General features: G+C 34.9%; 1 long non-coding RNA gene across 1 annotated transcript in view; it reads right to left on the bottom strand.

Annotated features, from left to right (window-relative positions):
- The window catches only part of LOC129393843 (uncharacterized), a 102,341-nt gene extending 84,862 nt beyond the window's left edge, over positions 1-17,479 (bottom strand). Inside the window, exons 1-3 of the long non-coding RNA XR_008620941.2 lie at positions 16,796-17,479; positions 12,179-12,348; positions 3,841-3,913 (exon numbers count right to left, since the gene is read on the bottom strand). This is a non-coding gene — a long non-coding RNA (uncharacterized LOC129393843). The remainder of the gene's footprint in view (positions 1-3,840; positions 3,914-12,178; positions 12,349-16,795) is intronic.

The raw sequence follows: 17,479 nt of genomic DNA, 5'->3' as shown, positions 1-17,479 counted from the left end.
CTCATCGTCTTCCTTTTCTGCAAAGTTTATTTTTTATTAGATTCTTCATAAGCTTGATTTTTAGCCAGGAAGAAAATATGTTCGTTGGCATATTTCATCATTCTCCAACACCTTGAGTTAGTATTAATGAAAATGTCTGTTTTTTAAAAAATATTTAGTTTGGTAAGCAATTCATTTTGGTTCCATAGCATCCATATTTGGAATGTGTACCTCACACTAATCAGAAAGAATGATGCCATTATCTGTTATAGTGGCAATAAGATAATTAATATCTAGTGATAGACACACTCAAAATTTCACTAATTATATTATTTAAGCTTTTAATTACACTCCAATATACTTCCCCATTTACAAAACAAACTGAAAGGATTCCCCAGCTCACTGTCTCTTGCTGCTATTTATTTCCCAGAAAGATTTATCAAACGCTATGAAAGCTATGAATTGAAATTACCTTGAGCCTTGTTTTCTTAACTGCTTTTCCTTTCTCTGTTCCACCAATAAAATCTAAATAACAAAATAATTGGATGCATTATTTCCAGCTACCTTTTTTCATTTTCTGGTCTTGTATTGAGACCAGGATGCAACCCAAGGAATTAAAAGCACACAGCTAGCTATCACCTTCTTCCTGATCTCTTAAAAAAATAAAGGCAACCTCATTCACAAGAGTTTTCATTTGATATTATAATAATAAGGATCAAATTATTGAGGCACTCCTTCTGTCACTTGGGAAAGAAAACAGAAACACTCTTTGCTAGTTAGATTTACGTGACTTCCTTTGGAAGCAAGATAATAATTTATATTTAAATGAAATGATGATTAGCATAAGGGTTTATCATGGCAGCCAGCCCACAGCAAGCTTTATTTGTACTTACCTGATGCAACAGAGATAAGAAATGTAAGTGCAGTCCTAGCTCCTTCCCCACAATTAAAGCATTTTGAGGCTTTACTCCCCAAATGACAGGTTAACCAAAATGATTTTAAAAGAAATGTTAATCTACAATTTTTGTAATGTTCTTATAGAAAATAATGATGTCATTAAAAACAACACTAGCTCAGAGACTTATGGCAGCTGTTAACCCAAGTTTGTATCAATTCTGGAAAGACAATGTATGTTTCCGGCTTCCAAGTCCTCTTTTTATAAAATGGAAATTTCAGAATGTTTTCCTAGGTTTCTTCCAGATCTAAAATTCTGGATGTCTGTAACCACAAAGAGGTGAGTTTTTATCATACCTATTTAACTCACTGTGAAGAATTTGTATTCTTTCAAGAGATGGTACAATTTCATTTTACAGAAAAGTCTCACTTTTTATTATCTTTCTCAGCTTTTCCTATTGACTTGTAATAGGACAAGTTGTGTAAGATAGGTGATAGGCTGGGGTGATTAAAAAGCCAGATTCTATGGCCATATAGCCTGATTTTAAATCTCGGATTTGTCACACATTGCTGTGGACTTCGGATAATATATTTAGGTTGTCTATTTCTTAGCTTTTGTTAAAAAAAAAAGAAGATAATCGTGGGGCCTGTCTAACAGGGTCTCTTGGTATTTTTGCCTGTATTAATACATCTATGAGAAGGGTGAATCTTAGCACTGAGCACTTAGCCTCAGTAGAAATACTGTAGCAATATGGAGTTCTTTTTTGAGAAAGAGCCTTTCTTAACTACCCAAATATAACTTTGGGGAACTATCCTTGGGTATCCTTCTCAAATTACTAAAACTGAGTCATCCATCACAATAAAAACAGAATAAAATTTATCTTTTTTTCCATCTATGAGAACTTTACCCAAGTAAAGTTTGAAATATGCAAAATTTCGGTTGCATTCTTTTATATATAACTTACTTTCCTACCTTCACAGATGCTACAGGGTAATTCTAAATCCTAAAGTTTATTACTATTAGTTATTATACATTAATCATTGCTTTGGTATCACTCTATTTTTACAAATGTTTTCTTTAAAATATCTATTAAAACTCTGCTTTTCTAGGCATATCATAAAATGTTCAATATGATTTATCCTCAGAAAATTGCAAATCAAAGCAAAAATGAGCTATTGATATATAAGTATTAGAATGGCTTTAAAAAAACTGAATAGGCTATAGGACAGTAGAAACCTTCTTTCATCGCTAATGAGAATTCAAAATGGTACCATCGTTCTGTAAGATATTTTGGCAGTTTTTTACAAACTTAAATGTAGTTTTAATATACAATCCAGCAGTTGTGTCCCTGGCTATTTATCCATTTCAGTTACAATTTTATGCCCACACAAAATCCTGCATATGAATATTTATAGCACTTTCATTCATAATCACAAAAAACTGGAAGCAACCAGGATATCTTCCAATATGAATGGATACACAAACTGGGATTCAGTCATGCTATGGAATATTATATAGTGGTAAAAATGAAATGAGCTATCAAGCCACAAAAAAGACATAGAGGAATCTTAAATACATATTGCTAAGTTTAAGAAAAGGCTATATACTATATATTCCCAATTATACAATGTCTCAAAAAAGGCAAAACTATCGAGACATTAAAATGATTATTGACTCCCAGGTATTAAGGAAAGGGAAGGCATGAATAGGGGAAGCACAGTATTGTTTTAGGGCATTGAAACTATTTTGCCTGATACTATAAAGGTGGATACATGACATTATGCATTTGTCAAAACCCATGTAACTTTTTTTAATTTTTTTTTTATACTTTAAGTTTTAGGGTACATGTGCACATTGTGCGGGTAGTTACATATGTATACATGTGCCATGCTGGTGCGCTGCACCCACTAACTCGTCATCTAGCATTAGGTATATCTCCCAATGCTATCCCTCCCCCCTCCCCCCACCCCACCACAGTCCCCAGAGTGTGATATTCCCCTTCCTGTGTCCATGTGATCTCATTGTTAAGAAAAAAACAAACAACCCCATCAAAAAGTGGGTGAAGGACATGAACAGACACTTCTCAAAAGAAGACATTTATGCAGCCAAAAAACACATGAAAAAATGCTCATCATCACTGGCCATCAGAGAAATGCAAATCAAAACCACAATGAGATACCGTCTCACGCCAGTTAGAATGGCAATCATTAAAAAGTCAGGAAACAACAGGTGCTGGAGAGGATGTGGAGAAATAGGAACACTTTTACACTGTTGGTGGGACTGTAAACTAGTTCAACCATTGTGGAAGTCAGTGTGGAGATTCCTCAGGGATCTAGAACTAGAAATACCATTTGACCCAAAACCCATGTAACTTTAAAGCATAAGGGGGTAAACTTTAAAATTAAAAGGTAAGAAAAAAGAAACATTTAGAAGGTCCAGGGATTCCAAAATAACACATGCGCAACAGGAACATTTAATTGTATGGCAAATAATGGTGAAATTACACCTGTGTCTCTAGTAGATTATTGAAACAATCTCACCGAAGATGGTGAGGAGAGGAAGATGCTGAGCTGAGTAACTTTGTAAATGAGTAAAGTCTGTAAGAGTAAGGGCAAAAGAAACTGCCCGTAAGCACTGTACTCTATTTGGTAAAGTAGCCTCCTGGCAAGCACTAGTTACCAACTTTGAAACTACTGCATATATGCCCTGGAACTGAACAATTAAATAAAGGAACAGTGGACGGTGAGAGCCAAACTTCTCACTGTTGGAATAGGAATTTACAGATAAAGCAAGGGAAGGAGATAAGCATTATCCAAGCAATCATAGATTGGCTTTGGAGAAATCAGTATAAACTCAAATTTAGCTTAATCTAGAGGCAAGTGGTTATATACAGAAGTTCTCTGTGAATCTAAAACTGCTCTAAAAATAAAGCCTAATATTGAAAACAAAATTTATTTCTATATTACCTTCATATTCCTTCTCAAATTATTTTACTTCTTCTCCTCCTTATTTTGTTTCTCCTACTTCTTCTTCTTATACCTGTAGGGAAATATTTTAATTCAGCTTTTCTAAGCATATTAAAAGTTGCTCAGTAAAAATAAAATCAATATTATACACACTATATATTTCACCTATTGGGTTAATTTCTATAATTTCCAATAGAAAAGAACATTATTTGTTTGTTTTGTTCACTGCTAATTCCCCAGGACCTTGAATATTGTCAGACAAACAATGTTTCATTTTTTAGCATAAATATTTATCAAATATTGCATGGAAAATATTTCATGGGACATACTTATACTAAAAACAATATTTTTGTCTATCTGAAATTCAAATTTAACTTAATGTTCTGAATTTTTGTTTATTATGTGTTTGTTTGTTTTAACTAAATCTGTCAACCCTACCTGAAACTTACACAATTTCGGACACCTACTTTATTAAAAATGGAAAATTACAAATTAAAATTATATTGCCCAGAATGAGGTCCATGTAAATGAAGATTCCCAAAATTTAAGCTTCATCAGCTTCATGGAAAAATCCATCTATAGGAAAACAGCTGTAATTTTTTACCCAGATGGGGTTTGCAGAATCATGTCAATAGAGTAGCAGTTTTGCCACACCCACGTGCTGCTGCCATTAGCATTGACAAAAATTCTAAAGATCCTCAGAAAGTCAATGTTTGAGTTACTCTTTAGAAGACTCTTTTGCCATGTTATAAATTGAGTTCAGCAGCCCTTACCATGGAGTCTATTATCTCGTTGATGATCACTTAACTCCATGAACATTAATGTCAAATAATATGCCACATCCTCCAAGGGACAAACCTTTTTAGAGGTCTGTGAAACATGAAATGAGTGCTTTTTACAGAGCAGAGCCAAATTGTGATCTCATTGGTACCTAACAAGATTTCAAACACTGAGAAACAGCAATACAAACTTTGTGATGGGGAACTTCAAAAGAAACACTCTAAGTAAAGGGATAAAGAGGCAAACCATTAACTTTGCAAAAGGATTAACATCAAGGATGAAACCTCAGTCTTCCTGGGAACAAACAGCAACCCACACATCCTTCAGGAAGAGACAATGGCAGCTCAGAATGGAAAGCAAGACTCAGGAACAGACTAACATGGAGGTGAACCCTCGGGGATAAAGATAATGCTTCCCTGGCCCAGTGTCTAAAGAACCTGCCGTCTTCAGAGTAGAACTACGTCTTCCTTTTAGTGTTAAGCCCTCCTCTTGGAGCAACTTTTATTATAATATTAAATCTTGCTTCCATGGCTAACACACATTTTACAGTCCAGAGATTTGCCTAGTAACCCATATAATTCTAACTCCAGTGTGAGTAAAGATTACCTGAAGAAAATAGAAGACTGCCTCACTGTGTGTGTGTGTGTGTTCATGTATGTATTTTTGAATTGCTTAATATGGGAGACTATTTAAACTCTAAGTACGGACAGAAGTAAGTTTAAAGACATCCTTAGGTGTAGAGACATCCTCGTGGTCCCCTACAATGGGCTCACTACAAATGACTACTTGTCTGAAATTCAGAGTTTATGTTCTAGTATAAATATTCCTGCTTTTTACTAAAGCACTTTTCTCCTTTTTCTCTTCTCCCTCTGTTTACCTCTTCCACCTCTTTCTTTTTTAAATTAACTTTGAGGAGTTGACCTGAAGTCTTAGCATTAAAACTATAAATCAATCAGTTAAAAATGCTTCATCTTTATATGGAATGCTGGATTGGTTAATAAAAACAAAAGAATGAGTAGTGGTTTAGAAGTCCACTCTATTTAGTTCTTCAAGATGCTTAAATCATCATATAGTAAATCATGAAGTTTCACATTTCTTTCACTTGTTCACTCTGCTTTTTGTACTGTCTCTTCCTTCCTCATCCTCCTCCAGCCTCTTTTTTCCACTATTGCTTTGGACTTTTCGTCACCTCCAAGGAGCTATTTACAGTTCCCTTTCTTTATTTCTATTTTAACCAATTAGACTGATAGTGGAAAAGTTAAAGTTTGTGGTCATGAAAAATGTTTCCATTTGCTGAAGCCTCCTGATTTGGGGCTTATTGGCTGGTTCATCCTCCAGAACTGGTACTCAAAATTTGTGTTTCAGTGACATTTAGAGACATCCATTTCTCAAATTTTAAGAAAATTAAGAAACAGGACTATATAAAGTCCAAATCAGATAAGGAAAAGAATGAGGACAAAGCAAAATACCCAAAAGGAAATGGTTTTTTTTTAAAGTTTGCACCCCTAATATTTGTGAATATATGATTATTTTGTCTCTAACTTGGTGTGGTCCTGTGAGGTCCTATCCATTCAAAGGCAGAGGCTGCACCCAAGGCTCCGTATGGTTGAACTGACTTTTATTGATCAGTGAGGCTGGTGAGTTTTGCAAACTCTACAGCATGCAAAATTATACTTTGCTTTTCCATGTTTTAGTCTCATCTTTGTCAACTGCACAAGTTTGATTACCTGTGCACATCACAGCAATCTTAGTCCAGGCATCGTCACCTAGATTATCCTCAAGACAACCACACTAATGACTGAGTACTTTAAGCAGCTGTGATGAAATTAACTGCAGCCAACTATTTACCAACATCACATAAACAGATTCTTATTCATTTCTCCCTCTCTCTCTCTTTTTTTTTTCTTTTTTGAGACAGAGTCTTGCTCTGTCACCCAGGCTGCAGTTCAGTGGCGCAATCTCAGCTCACTGCAACCTCCACCTCCTGGGTTCAAGCGATTCTCCTGCCTCAGCCTCCCGAGCAGCTGGGACTACAGATGTGGGCCCCCACACTGGGCTAATTTTTTGTATTTTTAGTTTTTAGTAGAGATGGGGTTTCACCGTGTTAGCCAGGATGGTCTCGATCTCCTAACCTCATGATCTGCCCAGCTCGGCCTCCCAAAGTGCTGGGATTACAGGCGTGAGCCACCGCGCCCGGCCTGTCTCTTTTACGTATATTTTTTCCTTCCTCCCACAAATAAAAAATATCACAGTGTATTTAAACAAAACAAAAACCTATGCATGTACTTTGAAGCAGGTAGCTCTGTGAGCAGTAGCAAATTCATATGGGTCTGTAGCAACCTCAATTCTTGCCTCCTCAGAAGAAAGAATTCCACCGAGGGGCATAAGGCAGAGTGAGACAGCAAGGCAAGTTTTAGAGCAGGAGTGAAAGTTTATTAAAAACCTTTAGAGCAGGAATAGAAAGAAGTAATAGAAAGAAGTAAGAATGGAAGAGGGCCAAGTGGGTGACTTGAGAGATGAAGTGCCCTGTTTGACCTTTGACTAGGGGTATTACATGTTGGCATACTTCCGAGGGGAGAGGGTTGCATCCCTTCTCCCCTGATTCTTCCCTAGGGGTGGGCTGTTTGCATACGCAGGGGCTTGCCAGCACTTGGCAGAGGAGCATGTGCAGTGTGTGTACTGAAATTGTACACATGCTCACTCGAGGTGCTCAAGAATGATCTTATACCTGTTAAACGCCACCATTCTGCCTCTTAGTGAGCATGCTTGAGCCCACTCGTCCAACTCCTGAAATCTTATCGAGAAGCAGTTGATCACTAGTTTCAGGTGTTTCTATCCTTTGGGAGACTGCCTTTTCCTGGCGCTGGCTGCAACCAATTGTTATTTTAGAGAGATACTGTAACAATCACCTGAGATATCTTGGTAAGTGAGTAGGGAGTGCTCAGCCCTCCCCTACCCTGCTCATGTCTGACTAGCTACCTACTGTAACAGCTCTGGATTTAACTACTGTTTTTTACAATTAGGTAAGTGGATTTCTGGTAAATAATTTATATTGATAAGGCCCTATTTAGCTCTTGCTAAGTGTTTTAAAGTTAAAAGTGCCTAGAACTGAGTTGATGCTTAAAAATAACAGCTATGATTAATTCTCTTCTAATAACTGCTCCTATGTTATTCTTCTTCCAACCTGCTTTATATTTTATTCCTAGCATTCTTATTCCTCAATGGGAGGGGATTAACTTTCTCAAACATTGGATAAATCAGTAAAAATAAAACAGCCATGCTGCAAAACTGTCTGCAATATTGTGACATAATATGAAATATGTATTTTATCTTTTCCCCCAGTTCCTAGCACAAGCACAAGAGCTTTCTAAAGCCTTAGGAATTTCCCGAGTGATAGGGGTAAGAGAAGCATCTTTAGTCATTCGTAATAAGCCTCTTTCAACCATACCTGAGTTTATGCCAAGGAAATCACTCTGGTGGCAGCCTGGATAGCTTAAATATACACCTGGTTGCCAGAGAAACAAACCAGATTAGAGGCTTGGAACGATCCCTTATTCCCTACTTCAAGGGAGACAGGGGACAGGGGATAGAGATTGAGTTAAATGCCAATGTCCAGTGATTTAATCAATCATACCTAAGTAATGGAATCTCCTTAAAACCCTGAACGACAGGGCTCAGAGAGCTCCTGGGTTGGTGCACACATAGTAGTGTTGGGTGAGCAGCATACCTGGAGAGGATGTAGAAGCTCTGCCCTCCTGCCCTATACCTTGCCTTATGCATTGCTTTCATTTGGCCGTTCCTGAGTTGTATTCTTTATAATAAAGTGATAAATGTAAGGAAAGTGTTTTCTTGACTTCTATGATCTTTTATAGCAAACTGTTAAACCTGAGGAGTGGGTTGTGGGACACTTCCAACTTTACAGGCAGTAGGTCAAAAGTAGGAGGGGCCCAGAATTGCCAAGTGAGGGCAGTTTTGTGGGACTGAGCCCTTACTTGACATGTAGAGTCTGACACTGACTCTGGGTAGATAGGGTCAGAATTGAATTAAATTGTAGACACTTGGTTACAGTCTGGAGAATTGGTTGGTGTAAGAAAAACCATACATTTGGTGTCAGAAGTGTAGTAAGTGAAAACATAAAATAGACTTTTGAAGAAGGGCATTAGCACAGTGATGAGACTCCCAGGCTCTGTCGCTAATCAGCTGTTTTGTTAGCTTTATAACTGTTTATTCACTACACCATTTTCTAAAGCTTCTCACACATAGTCACCCCTCTGGGGAGCTTGATCTGACAGGGTTGAAACTGAGATGATAAAAGTTTAATTATTATCAGTGATGATGGTATTTAATAATTGTGCTCTCACTGGGAACAATTTCCAGGAGAAATCATCTTGCTTCATTACAATATGTGAATGATAAGTCTAATAAAATCTCACATGAGAAATTTTAAACTCTAAGATAAAACTTTTCCTAATAAATGTTTATTACATTTACATAAGTCCCAAGAGCCTTTTGTTCAGGTCAAAAGAAGATGGCAGAATTTTTGATTTTCTTTGTTTCTAAAGGTCACAAAATATAATACTGATTTCCAATGAGGGGTGTGTGTGTGTGTGTGTGTGTGTGTGTGTGTGTGTGTGTGTGTGTGTAGGGAAGGAAGATAAGGAAGATGAGGGATAGGGAAAATGGAATTCACTTCACCAGGACATGAAGCTTAGACAGGATGGGCTTGGAGACAAACTAGTCTCGACTTTGGAAAACAAATTGTCTTCAGTCTTTGAATTTTTTACAGATTAAATAGTATTGATCTTTTTTTCTGTCCTCATTTGAATGAATTTTAGCAATACATGGTAAGAAGTTGGCTGCTCCAATTTAACATGAAGGTGAAAAGGGTGCCAACCAAGGAGAATGTCAGTGAACCAGGATTTTGAAGTTTACCTTATTTCTCAGTAACAGCATTAATGCTCAAGTCTCCTTTAGGAAGATCCAATTCTATTATCCCAGCTCATTCTAGGTTCCTTGTAACCCAGAAAACTCTAGTATGGACTAAGGATGATTCTAAGTGAATGTTACTATGGAATGTGTGTGTGTGTGTGTGTGTGTGTGTGTGTGTGTGTGTGTGTGTGTGAATGTGGTATTAAAGACCATTTGTAAAAAGCAGCATTTCAAATTTTGGTTGAGCTCTTTTTATTGTGTTATGTATCATCCTTGGTACATTTGGAAACTGTATTATGTTGTGGGACTGAGAAGCAGGACAGCCTGATGCCAGAGTTTTAGTTAAGATTCACTACGTGATGAAAACATTATCTGAGACCATTACACTTAGGCAGATGATAAAAAAGGATCATACTTTTAGGTATCATCGCATGATTCTTGTTTATTTCATCTTTTCTCTTCAAACTAAGACAAGTAATAAAACAATGTTGACAGAATGACAAGGGAACAATAAATATTTTCTGATCTTGGGAAATCAAGCTCTGCCCTGCAGTGTCATGCTTGAGAAGTGAAGTGCTTCTTAAATAGAAAAAAAAAAAAGAACAAACAACCAAACAACAACCCGCACAACAGAAACCTGGAAATCAAAATCAAGTCACATCTCTAGAAAGATGATGACCTTCACTTCCAGGAAGGTCTTTGTGTGATTGTGAATTCGATGTTCTTTAAATGACACCCTGTAACTGCTTAGTGAGAGCCAAGCCATTTTCACTCTCTTTTTGTGCCCAATTGCTGCAGCTGGTTTGACAGAAGTAGCTGGTGCAGATTTTTCTCATGATTGCTTTAGCAGTGTTTCAACCAAAGGTCTCACTTTTTAAGGCATGCAGTTCTTCACTTTAGATTGGCATGCTTCATTGTTAAACTGTTTTATTTGAGGAGAAAGTTTGAAAGGAATAGTACTACAATTAGAAATGAATATTTAATAAATGATAAAAAAATGAAGTAATTGCATGGCCAGTATTCTCTATTTACAATGGAGCAAAATTAGAAATTATTAACAGAGCTGGAAACAAAAATCAAAAAGAAAATATCTAAGATGTTATCAACTGGTACTTTAATACTTTCATTACAAAAAATCAATCACCAGAATCACTGGATTCAAATAAAAATAAAAACCAATAGTGCCCAATATGGATAAAATGACAATAATAAAAGACATTATAAATCAGAATATATGGAAAGAATAAACATGGCCAAAAAGAAAATTTAGTCTTAAATTCACGTACCAGTAAGCTTAAAAGAATGTAAATAAGTTAAGCAGCATACTCCAAGCATTACCAAAAATAACCAACTAAAGAATAAAAAATAGAGAAATGAATACAAATAAAAGCAGAATAAAATGCAAAAAAAAATTTAGAACTAAAATATCCAAAATTTGGTCCATTGAGGGAAAAGTAACAGATGACTCAATAGTTTAATAATAAAGGGAAAAAAGGGAAGGAAGCATAAATATGTAAAATAAGAAATTGCAATGCGGAATTTACCAAAGACAGGAGAGAAAATAAAAGACCATAAGAAACAATTCTCTCAGTTTTATGTGATTTAATTTTAGAACCTAGATGAAATATATGATTTTTTAGAATATGAATTACCAGAATTTACCCCATGAAAGTTGGAAATTTTAAACAGACAAATCATTACCAAAGAAGAAAGAGAAAAAAAACAAATAAGATGCTCACTGGCTTAATCATTCTCCAACCTTCTGAGGAACAAATGACTTAAAATGTTAGATTATTTCAAAGAGTAAAAAAAGTAGGAAAATATCCAGCATAACATTGATACTCAAAACCAGCAAAGATAACACAAACCACCACCCCCCCCAAATATTAGAAACCAATTTTACCTGTGAATCTGACATAGAAATCCTTTATAAATACTAAAACAAGGTCTAGAGGCACATTAAAAGAATGATACACTCTATCTAAGTGTGGCATGTTTCAGTAATTAAAGATATCTACTGACAAAATATTCATATTCATAGATTTGAAATCTTTGATTATCTTTATAGATGCAGAAAAGTTACAGATAAAATTCAGTATCTTTTCATTTAAACAATATTTTAAAATTTTAAATATATGTATATTTTCTTAATATGTACATATATTACATATTTACTCATGTAGTTTTTATGGCTATATGATTATATATGCACACTAAAGATAAGTAAATATATGTATTTATTTATAAAACTATGCATTATTTAAAAGATTAGCATTATCTGTATATATATATACACAAATATATGTATATATAACTAAAATATGTTCCTATATCAACCATATTAAGTATAACGTGCAATGGGAGAAAATAGTAGAGGCACTCCAGTGAGAGTTAAAACCAAAAGTGAATTTTTATTCTTCTATTATCCTGGAGATACCTGTTGACACATTTAGAAACAGCAATGGAAGGTAAAAACTTGAAGGAAGATAAACTGTATATTCTTGCAAATTATATTGTAGGAAAATCCTGGTTCTTGTCATATGGCCAGAAAAGATTAGACTCGCGGACACACAGAAGGGTAGGAAAAACGGAACTTCTTGGGTGAAAAGGGAGAAAGAGAAAAACTTACAGCAGAGCGAGAAGGAAGCCTGTTTACTGGCTCCGGCCCCATCACACAGGAACGCCAAGAGGCTGGGCTCCTCCCCTCTGCAAATGGCGCGAACTTCCGTGGCTCCACCCCATTCTCCCAGTGCGCAGGCCCGTCCGAGGTTCACCGGGAAACCCTTTTCACCTGGCGGTCTCAATATGGTTGGAAAAGCAAAGAAAAACAACTGAAAATCTGTAAATATAATACATAATTTTGAGAAATGGCTGAGTAAACAATAGTATACAGAAAGAAATTGCTTTCATATAGTCAAATGTTAGGCAGCCAGAAGAAATAATTGAAATTAAAAATCACATTTTCAATAGCAACTTTAAAAGAAATAGCAGGAGAAATTTGAAGAACTATACAAAATCCCTAGAAAGAAAACTAACATGACACTGAAGGACAAAAGAAAATTTGGACAAATAAAAAGCAGATCATGTTTTGATATCAAAATTAAACAGTCTAACTATGCCAATTATCCTGTATAAATGCATCAATTTAGCAAGGTCCTTCCCAAAATTACCAAAGGAGGATTTCAAACTCTCTAAATGATCTTAAAGGTGATGTCACAAAATAAACATCCGAGAAGGGTCAAGAAAACATTTAAAAGAAGGTTAATGGGAATGAGATGGAGACAAGATAAAATAAATACTAATCCAAATTCTAAATTTTCAATGACTAAAATAATTAAATAATGTCTAAATGGAAAAAAAGGTAAAATTTAGAGATATACCCAAATGAATACAAAAATGAAGTATAAAAGTTAATTTTAAAATAGAGAGTTTTTTTTTAATTGTGGAGACAAATGAGTAGATATCGGGAAAAATATAAATTAAATTACTACTTCTCATCTTGAAGTAATATCTTTGTGTTACAATCTAGGTAGTATTCACATTGATATTCACATAAAATCATTTCAGCTTTTCTTCATATTTGAAAATGTTAAAATACATGGAACCATTTTTTCAGCTTTCATTTGGCAAAACGATAAAAATAATCTGACAACAGTAAGAGAGGGTATTAGGGAATAGGCATATTCATATATCTTTATGGAGAACAACTTGACAATATCAATATTTAAGTCACGTTCTCTACTGTGTTTAATTTTTAGTATTTATCCTATAGTCCAGCTATTTATCCTATTAGTTGATAAACTATGCATGTGTAATAATACCCACTGGGTCACTGCATAAAATAACCAAAGCTTCTAGACATTTACGTTATGGTCAGTTGATGAATGCTTAAAAACAAAATCTATGGTAAAACCATACATGAGATATCATGTAATTATTAAGTAGTATGCTGCATATGTGTTTTTATGGGCCAAAATCCAAACTGCACAACACTATTCAGGGTATGGCAATGTTTACTTAAAAAATAAGAATAAGAAAGAACACATGCATATAAACCTATAAGACAGAAAAACACATGTATATAAAATTGTATAAGACAAAATATTTCTACAGTAGCTTTGGAAAATAAAAATTTTTTAAATGTGGACAAAAGTAGTTTTTCTCTAAGGAACACTTGTGAAGAAATCCCAGGAATTTTACCACAAAATATGGCATCCTGGTATGCTCATTATTTCAAATTTTAAGTACTTGAATGTCAGCAGATTCTGGAAGAGGCTCTCTTTCCCTTATCTATCTTAAGACTAGACCCACCGTAGAAGACAATTGCTTTTCATCCCTCTCTGCAATCTCATTATTTACCACAGAAAAGAAGACCAAGAAATGCAACCACACCTGGATAGAGTTTTTCATGAGATACTGTCTGCCTCTCTGGCTCATTCAAATTCTAAAATGAAACACTTACAACTTAATTTCTGTCCCCTGGGTTCATTCATTCTCCCTAATAATCATTTACTATCCCTCAAAAGAACTGCCTACTTTTCCCCATCTCCCCTCTCCCCTATGAAGAAGGATATATAAGTATCTCTATCTTATGGGTTATTTGGTAATCGCTCTCTTGTGACTCCCCCTTGCTTATGCGTATTAATAAAAATGTATGCCTTTTTTTCCTGTTAATCTGTCTGTCGTTAATTCAATTCAGGGAAAGGTTGAAATTCCTTCATTTAGATGAGAGAGCTGCTGTGCACAACTGCATTAGATAAGTTTATTGTCTGGGTTTTAAAGAGACGTTACAGAAAGAGAAAAAAATTAGAAATTGAGAGTTTGAGAGTTTATTCCTGTAAATTTTACATCATATACAAAATGTTTGCTTCCCCAAATTATAGTATTAGCCCATATTATTACTTATCAAGATGTTAAATCAAAACAAAAGTTATTTTAGTGTAAATTTCAAACCACTATAATTTAGCTTAACAAGTTAATCCTCATAAATCCTCACATGTAATTTATTATGAGTTTTTTTGAAGGCTTGAAAAGACCTATTGGGAATGTTTCATCATAATTTGACTGGGTAAGAAGACAAAAGATGCCTAACACTCATGTGTAGTTCTAGGTTTTGTACAGACAAGACCACACAGTACACAAGATTATATAATCTGATGTCTGTCACTACTTCCTTTCCACTCATGATGACTTTTATTTCTTTCTCTTGCCTACTTGTCTTGCTAGGATCTTTAGTACAACGTTAAATAGAAGAGGTGAGAGTGGAAATCCTTGTCTCCTTCCTCATCTTAAGGGGAAAGAATTGAGTCTTTCACTATTGAGTATGATGTTAGCTGGATTTTTCAGATGACTTTTATTGGTTTGTAGGTGTTTTTCTATCGTTTGCTGGGCATTTTTATTATAAAAGAGTATTTGACCATATTATGTCATATTATGTTTTACTACATGTTTCCTCATATTTCATCCCTTACTTGGCTTAAAATATTGTTATTACTATTTGATATTTAATGTAATTTTATGTCACAAAGTTATTAATGTCTTTGCCACTAGAATGTAAGCACTTTGAGAATAGGGACTCTATTTTGTTCTCTATTGCAGGCTCTTAGAATAGTGGCTGGCACACAATAAGTACTCATATATTTCTGAATAATTAAATAAGAGTAGGTAAATATGATTTTTATCCTTTTATGAGTGACACTGAGAAATGTTAAGTTTGGAGAAGTTAAATAACTTTTACGAGGGAGACCTATGATTAAATCTGAGGAGTTTGATTCTAAACCCAAATTTGTAAACACTATATTTAATGATTATAATTATAGATACAGATATGCCTTCTTTATATGCTATTCCTTCATTTTACATATAAACTTCTCAGGGGTAAAAGGAAATTTTTAAATTAAAGAAAGAAAAAGTTATTTCTTTTATTTATAAAAGAAATGATTAAAATAAAGGATTGATCAAAGTGTCATTTTTTTTTTTTACTTTCTCTGTGTATTTATAGGTCCCTTTAAAAACAAATATAGCAATTCTTACTTCCAAACAACAGAAATATGTTTTGGGGTCTGGAGAGTATCCCAAGATTTCTTAAATCCAAGAATGAAGAAGCATTATGGAGACTATAGTATAAATAAAAATGCCATCTCATATTTGGACATAGTTGACATTTTGGTACCTACCTCAACTTTAGTCTTACTGACATTCTAATAACCCTCTGAAGTCTCCAATGGTTTGGGATACTCACTAATTGAAAAAAATGTTGGATATGATTTTCATGTCTTTTCTAATGAAAGAATAGATCATTTAGAAACCTCCTTCTAGTGCTCATAAACCTTTTAGTTGAAGGTATACAAAAAGTTATCGTAGAATTTGCTGTGAGATACTGATAGAATTAGCAAGTACAGAGTCACCTGCTTTGCAGACAGCTACCATAACTTTTCCAAATATTCTGTTCATGAACATGAAATTTACAAAGATGGCATATTGACATTTTCTTTCAAATTCATTGTAAATACTGTGTAGACCTTTGATTTAACCTGACAAAAAGCGCTTTTCTATAGAGTGGAACTTTCTCTTTTTCCTGATCATAGGACTCATTTGCTTGTTTTTGAATATAATATTTAGAAGCACTGATGAGCTAGTTTGCTCTAAGGAAATCAGTAAATAATCACACATTATGTTAAGGAATAGAAATTTTACTACATCTAATTTAAATAAGATGATGACATTAAACTCACAAAAATGCTTTGGAATGCAGTTGCTGAATAAATGGAGAATTCCTCCTTTTTTATTTGTGAAAATTTAGAATTGATATTGAATAATGGCAAATGCTATCATAGAGTCAACAGGCGATAGTAATTTAAAATAATGGATTTTCAGTTGTAAAAGTTTTAGACTCCTGAAAATTTCTTGCAGAACCTTGCACCAAATTTATCACCATTTGACACTTTACTAAACTTTTTGGTAGCTCGACTTAATAGCTCCTATTCCTTCTCTGTATTGTTGCTTTTCATTTTTTTTTTCTTTTTTGAGATGGAGTCTCACTCTATCACCCAAGCCGGAGTGCAGTGGTGCGATCTCGGCTCACTGCAACCTCCATCTCCTGGGTTGAAGCCATTTTCCTGCCTCAGCCTCCCAAGTAGCTGGGATTACAGGTGTACACCTGTATTTTTGTATTTTTAGTGGAGACGAGATTTCACCATGTCAGCCAGGCTGGTCTCAAACTCCAGACCTCAGGTGATCCACCCACCTCAGCCTCCTAAAGTGCTGGGATTACAGGCAGAAGCCACAGCACCCAACCTATTATTGCTTTTCAATGTAGGTCACGCAAATCATTGATTTCCTCAACACATGTTCTTCAGTTGTTCTTCGGCCTGCTGTCTTTTTATCTTAAGTGAAATTCTTTAACTGTGTGTTCATCATTGTGGTACCTGTGGGCATTTCAAAAAATAGCAAGGGAAGAACACATTTATTTGTGAGAACACATAACAATGAACATTTATGCTACTTTTCTAATTAAAGACTATAAAGGGAAGAAAATGAAAGATGAATCAGAGTAGATGAGGGGTATCTTAGTGTATTCAGATTGATTTAACAAAATACTATACTAGGTAGGTTATAAACCACAGAAATTTATTCTCAGAATTCTGGAGGGTGAGAAATCCCAGATCAAGGCAAATTGTGTGTCTAATGAGGGGCCCACTTTCTGACCCATAGGTGGTGGATTCTCATTGCATACTCACATGGTGGAAGCGATGAGAGGTCTTCTTGGGCCTTTTCCACAAGGGCTCTGCTCTCATGATCTAATTACCACTTAAAAGTCCTACCTCTTACTACAGTTACCTTGGGAGTTAGAATTTCAACATGAATTTTGGGGGGACACAAATATGCAGGCCATAGCAAGTGGTATATTAAATTTAGAATCTGATTTCAG

This window comes from Pan paniscus, chromosome 15, assembly GCF_029289425.2.
Source record: "Pan paniscus chromosome 15, NHGRI_mPanPan1-v2.0_pri, whole genome shotgun sequence".
Taxonomy (NCBI): Eukaryota; Metazoa; Chordata; class Mammalia; order Primates; family Hominidae; genus Pan; species Pan paniscus.
This window is presented reverse-complemented; position numbering and strand designations above follow the sequence as displayed.